Source organism: Cornus florida, unplaced genomic scaffold, assembly GCF_030987335.1.
Source record: "Cornus florida cultivar Cherokee Brave unplaced genomic scaffold, ASM3098733v1 CherokeeBrave_3.0.0_Hap2_Chr08, whole genome shotgun sequence".
Taxonomy (NCBI): Eukaryota; Viridiplantae; Streptophyta; class Magnoliopsida; order Cornales; family Cornaceae; genus Cornus; species Cornus florida.
This window is the reverse complement of record NW_026775578.1, coordinates 49,987,886-49,993,851: the sequence shown is the minus strand read 5'-3', so window position 1 is coordinate 49,993,851 and position 5,966 is coordinate 49,987,886.

Here is a 5,966-nt window from a genome sequence, read left to right as displayed (position 1 = left end):
GACTGATGACTAGTAAATTCGTCTACTAACCTCAGTCGGTGTCATTCCAACAAGTACTTAAACCAGTACTAAAATCCTCTTACTGACTTAGGAACACCTGTTTAAAATTTTCCTAGAAGATATTCAGCCAAGCCAGTTCCTTCGATAAACCAGCATGACGTTACAGCTTATCCACTGAATCTATATCATTTGACTCAAAACTGCTGGTTTTTTTTTTCTTATCCCATCCTGAATACATACTACAACCACGCATGTCTAGGTTCATTTGATTGACTAAAGTTAGATATACTAACCAAATCCTATGATCACATGCCTACAATCTTAGCATAATTAACGCTATTCCTCCAAAACGGTAATTAACTGATACTTGACGAAAAAGAAACATATAAAGCACACACAATAAAACACAATAAACTCCTACGTAAAACATCGTTCCTCCTAGCAAAGAAAGTTTCTTTTAGAAATCAACTTTACCCGATTAGTTCACAATCTCCTTTCTACAGTTTCGGAGGTAATCACCCAACCTCGAAACATAGCTCAAAACCAACTCCATTTGCCTCAGCAAATGCCAAAGGCTTAACCTTTATCCTCCTTATACACAGGATACAAACCGTCTAATGTAGCTGTATAAAGCAACTTAGATCGTTAAAACCTAATCCCCATACTCCCCGGAACGTGCTATATAATCTTTGTTTCGTTCTGAGAAGAACTTCATCCGATTCCCAAACCCCTGAAGAGTTCCCTTTTATCTACCTCGTTTAAAGGTAATACACAAAGTTAACTATCCACCTCAACTCTATGAGTATTGTTCACTATACTATTAGCGAACAAGATCACTTTCACGTGATCCTTGATTTTCAACATTTAATACCCTCTTTCTTTAGTTTGTTGAAATCTCCTCCACTAGAATCCTCTTTGGACTCCTATTCCTCGGTTGTCTCCTTTAGGAGAATAACTAAAATCGTGTTAGTCCTTTTATACGGGGACCTAAAACACACTCCTATATCCCTCATTGGCTTACACTTCTAAAAGTAATGCCAACCGGAACTAAACCTTAAATCCCAAGTTCTGCTTCTGATAGAGAACTCGATAACGTACTCCTCTACTCCTTCGGTCTGATTTGCTGTCGGCGCAGACCCCATCCTCCTTCTAGTGTCAACCATTCCATAATTATGGAATATAATTGACACCAGGAGCTCTTCCTAATGAACCGTAAAAGAGTACAACGAATCCTAATATGGCTCTTAGTTTTTAAGAGACGCAACGCGGAAGACTTCTAATGAAAGACACTCCTAAGGACACTAGAACCTGGAGTGCTCTGATACCAACTGTGATACCCCTCGATTCTAGAACCACGGGTGATCAAGTCCGGGCACAGATCCGAAGGATACCAGACAATCAATATATAAACAAGCAGGAATAAAACTGAATTAAGAATAAAATAATTATACGCTGAAAAGAATTCTAATTGTAAAACCTCCAAAATAAAAGTTTTAATATAAATAAAATTTCCAATCCGTACAACTCGGGAATCCATCTAGTGGACCCCTAATATTTTCAACTGGTAAAACATTTACAGAATTAAAATCCAAAACCAAAATAAGAAAGAAAATCCTATGTAGTCGGAAGAGTGAGTGACTGTATCTGTATCACCACGATCAAACCCTAAGCCTGGTACTCACGAACACCTGAAAAATAAAGGTAGGCCAGGCCCACATGCAAGTTCCATCCTACTACAATCCGTACATAAACCCGATACGCAGATACATCCTAGATAGCTCGGCAATATCTACAATAGTCCATAGATATATAAATACACACTATAGGATGCTCACTAGCCTATAACATAGTTCAGCCTGGGTAGAAAGTGACATATAAAACACGCTTTTCAGCGGCCAAGTACCTAGACCTACCAGGGAACATTTGCTATATCTAGCTACTCAACCTTTGCGATATACGCACCCTAACCGTGATCAGGAAACTCAAGCTCGTATCACAGTACCATAAATATATATATAAATTCCTTCCTAATGCCGAAAGATAAAACAAGCATCCATTATGTCGTTCAACTATTTTAGTTGACAGGACATGTATCCATGTAGGAGTTAACTATTTTAGTTAATCCATTCCGTATGTAAGAAGGGGTAGGACTTAGCTTTTTGATCTAATCCATCCCTGATATGTCACCGTCCCATACCGGTACATATAATGCAAATGATCTATAAACGATGCACATTCATTAGAACGTCAAATAAATCCAGAAACCAGCATAATAGAAAACAGATATTATTAAGATCCTATTATGCATCCAGTATATGATTATAATCATTAATCCTCCAAATAAATTGTTAAAGTATTGATAAACAATTTATATTATCCACATCCATACAATTGATAAAACAGAAGTTAAACAGTTCATCAATTAACATCCATAACCTGTTATAATGATCAGCCAGAAATATGAACTAAATACATTATACTAGATATCCCAAACCATCCTCTCATACCATATTATTTAAATTGCCAAAACAAAGACAAGTAATGAAATCCTCCACAAATCCTTAACAGCATGAAAGTTAGCATTTACACCACATGACGTCCCTTTGATCCTCCACTCCAAAACCTGTGCCTGATATAATATGACACTCTGAATTCCAAACTACTCATTATATGAAACCCCAACAGTATTCCCATACTAGTCCATTTAGTTCGCTAAACCAAAACTAGCAACTAAAATTCCTACCACTCCTGACATCATACCATTTAATATCTAAGTTAATACTGTCTATGCCCATATCCTACACCAAACTTTCTGGCCTCCATTAAAGTATATAAATAATTTATATAACATCCCAAAAGTAATTCGATACCAGTCAGTTAAAACAAACTTATTAACTTAAACATTCATCCTTCCTTGACAGCATGCCTATTCCACGTTTCTGTTTCCTGATGCCCCTTAAGATTAGCACCCTAGCATAAACCAACTATTTAAGGGTCTTAATAGGTTAATTTTAACATATTTGAAACCCCCTTTAATTTTCAGTATTTGCGTTTAACCCCAGAACTCCGGAAAAATTGCAGAAAACACCCCGTAGGGGTTTTTTTTCCCATGGGAGCCGGCTCCCCTTTATTGGAGCCAGCTCCTAGGCTTCTAGAGCCGGCTCTCCCTCATGGAGAGCCGGCTCTCTCTTCATGGGAGCCGGCTCCCACCATTTAGGAGCCGGCTCTCACCCCTGAGAGCCCCTCTCTGCTTCACTGCTTCGTCTTTACTTCCGGCAGAAGTTCCAACTGTCTGTCCTAAGTTTCTTAAGGATTTTAATAGTTCAATTTAATCCCTAATGCTCCTAGAAACTCCTTTGATTTCCCTAAGAATAGTTTGGTAAAAATCTAATTTGAAGACAAAAACAGTTTATGCAACCAACCAATTCAGTTCTTCTTCGCTTCCGGCGAAGTCCAATGTCATATCCCAAACTTTTGTAGCATTCTTTGGATACTATTTAAGTTCTTATAGTCCTAGAACCTCTCATACTCCAGTGTAAATCAAACAACAGAAATTAAACTCACAACAGAATAGTTTAAGCAACAACGGGTTTAAACTTTAAAAACACAGAACAGATTTCAGATATCATCTAGCAATGCATAAAATCCATTTTTAATAGTTTAATTAAGTTCCTGGAGTCTATATAAGATGCACAGAACACAAGTTTATGGGGAAAGAGATAGTCTGAAACTTGCCTTTAGGTTTCGGTTCGAAACCTTTCAACGCCGTTGCTAAATTCTCCAAGACTGTTCCCTCCTCTCATCACTGTTCTTTACCTTTGTTATGTCTTGGTTCAACCCACGCACAATCCCCTTAATTCACCTCTCAAGACCCTCACTGTGTATCTCTCTTCACATTCCAGAGCCTCTGTTTTTTTCCTTTTCAAGATATTAAAAGAATAGGGTTGCAGACATAAAAGAATATATATATATATATTGCCGTCCCCAATCTTAAGTCTGCTTATAACTTTATATATATATATAGCCTTCTATGAAGCCCTAGTCCTAGATCCAGCCTAATGATATGTCGGCTACTATATGAAATAAAACCATAACCCTAAACTATAAATACAACACACATAATTTTATAAGCTACCCAAAATTAAATTAAAACAATAATCAAATATTTAAATTAACCAAAAATTAAATTAAAACAATTACAATCAATTTAAACAAACAGAATTACCAATTAAGCAAATAAAACAATTAAGCTAACCAAATAACAAATAAGTCCAATTATTAAATAAATAAATAAAATGAAATACAAATAAAAATTGAAAATTAAATTCCCATTCCCATTTTATCCTTTTGAAAACTAGGGGTATTACAATGCACTAGATGGAGTCAAACATACAGATATGAAAATACAATCGTATGACATCCATAGCAAAAATAGATATATAAAATAGAGAAAGTGCAGGTACAACAAAAATATCAAAGCCGACAGACCGGCTTTAAAAATAATACAGTGACAATAATAAAGTATCAAAAGGAGAGAGAGATCATAAGATAGAAAAGACTAGGAGCTTTGGAAGATGAGGTAGGACGGGCAGGTCTGGCGCCGCGGATGTCTCGGGATAGATCTCTGAACATAGCTGTGACATCCGTGCGGAAGGTAGCGAACTCCGTTCTGTGGGCCGTGAGGTCAACTCTGATGGTAACAACAACGTCCTCAAACGTCTGCAAGTCCTCGAACGTCTGCAAACGCATTCCGAAGCCGGGGGTCAAGTCTGGTATGGAGGAGTCAGAAGACAGCTCCTGGGTCTGCTCCTGCTCGTCGATAGGTGACCCAGCTGGAGAATGCTGAACTACGTCATCCGCTAAGTGCTCTAAGTCAATGTCTATATCAATGTCATCATGCTCGGCAGCTGGATCGACTAGTGCATCATCCGTTGCGAGAGCTGTTGCTGCTGGCTCTACTGGTGCCGGGATACCTATGCTGCTGCCTCCTTCTCTAACTCCAGCTCTGCAGCCGCCAGTGCGGCATGGATCTATAGGCGAGTGATAATAGCTCTATAGCTCTTGTCCCAGTCCTTCTTGAGGAAGTGACAGGAACCTCTCTCGGGGTCCTCCTGCGGGTGGATGGGATAGCACTGGTCAATGAGAATTCAGGTGATGAGGTGGCTGAATGGAAGAGACTTGGCCCTTCCAGGCGCCTCCTTGCTGACGTACTCATCGTAGAGCTTCTTCATCACGCTTCAGATAAGCGCAGAAATAGACACCCAATAGCCGGTATAGAAGGCGTATAGGGCTGCTATATAGTCGCCCCGCCTCTGAATCTTGTGTACTGCCATGTATATGTTTCGGTAGAGCACCGAATCTGTAAACCAGAGGTCATCCGGCAAGAATGTCCGGGTGGCGAAGGTCTCACCACCGGCATGGTAACCTGTGAGAAAAACTGTCATATCGGCGTAAGAAGGCTTGTGGAGCCTAGGATAGGTCTCCTGAAGCTCTAGCGGGCACCGATATGGACAGTGAGTCAAATGGGCCAGAGTATCCACTGTAATGGTGATCTCATGGCCATCGATAGAGGTGATGAGCTCAGCTGTAGTGCGCAGCGACAGTCGGAGGTTCTGATAGAATAACCATACCAGTCGCAGGTAAATCAGCTCTGTGACTGGGGCAAGAATAGCTGAGAGGCCCCACTGAATGATGTCCTGATAGGCAGATCGAGTCAGCACCGATCTGGAGAAGAATGCGGTGTCGAATGCTGACTCGTACTCGATAGTCATGTATGCATATCTAGGCACGAACCTATCGCGCTGTAGATGAGCTGGCTGAACAAGTGGAGCCGGCTGAGCTGGCTGCTCAGCGCCTCTATGCGGTGGAGATGGTGATGAAGTGAATGTTGGATGAGCCGGCGACTAGGCTGGAGTAGGGTGTAATGGCTCCTCTGTATGAGAGGGTTGTGCAGTCTCCCCAGTCCA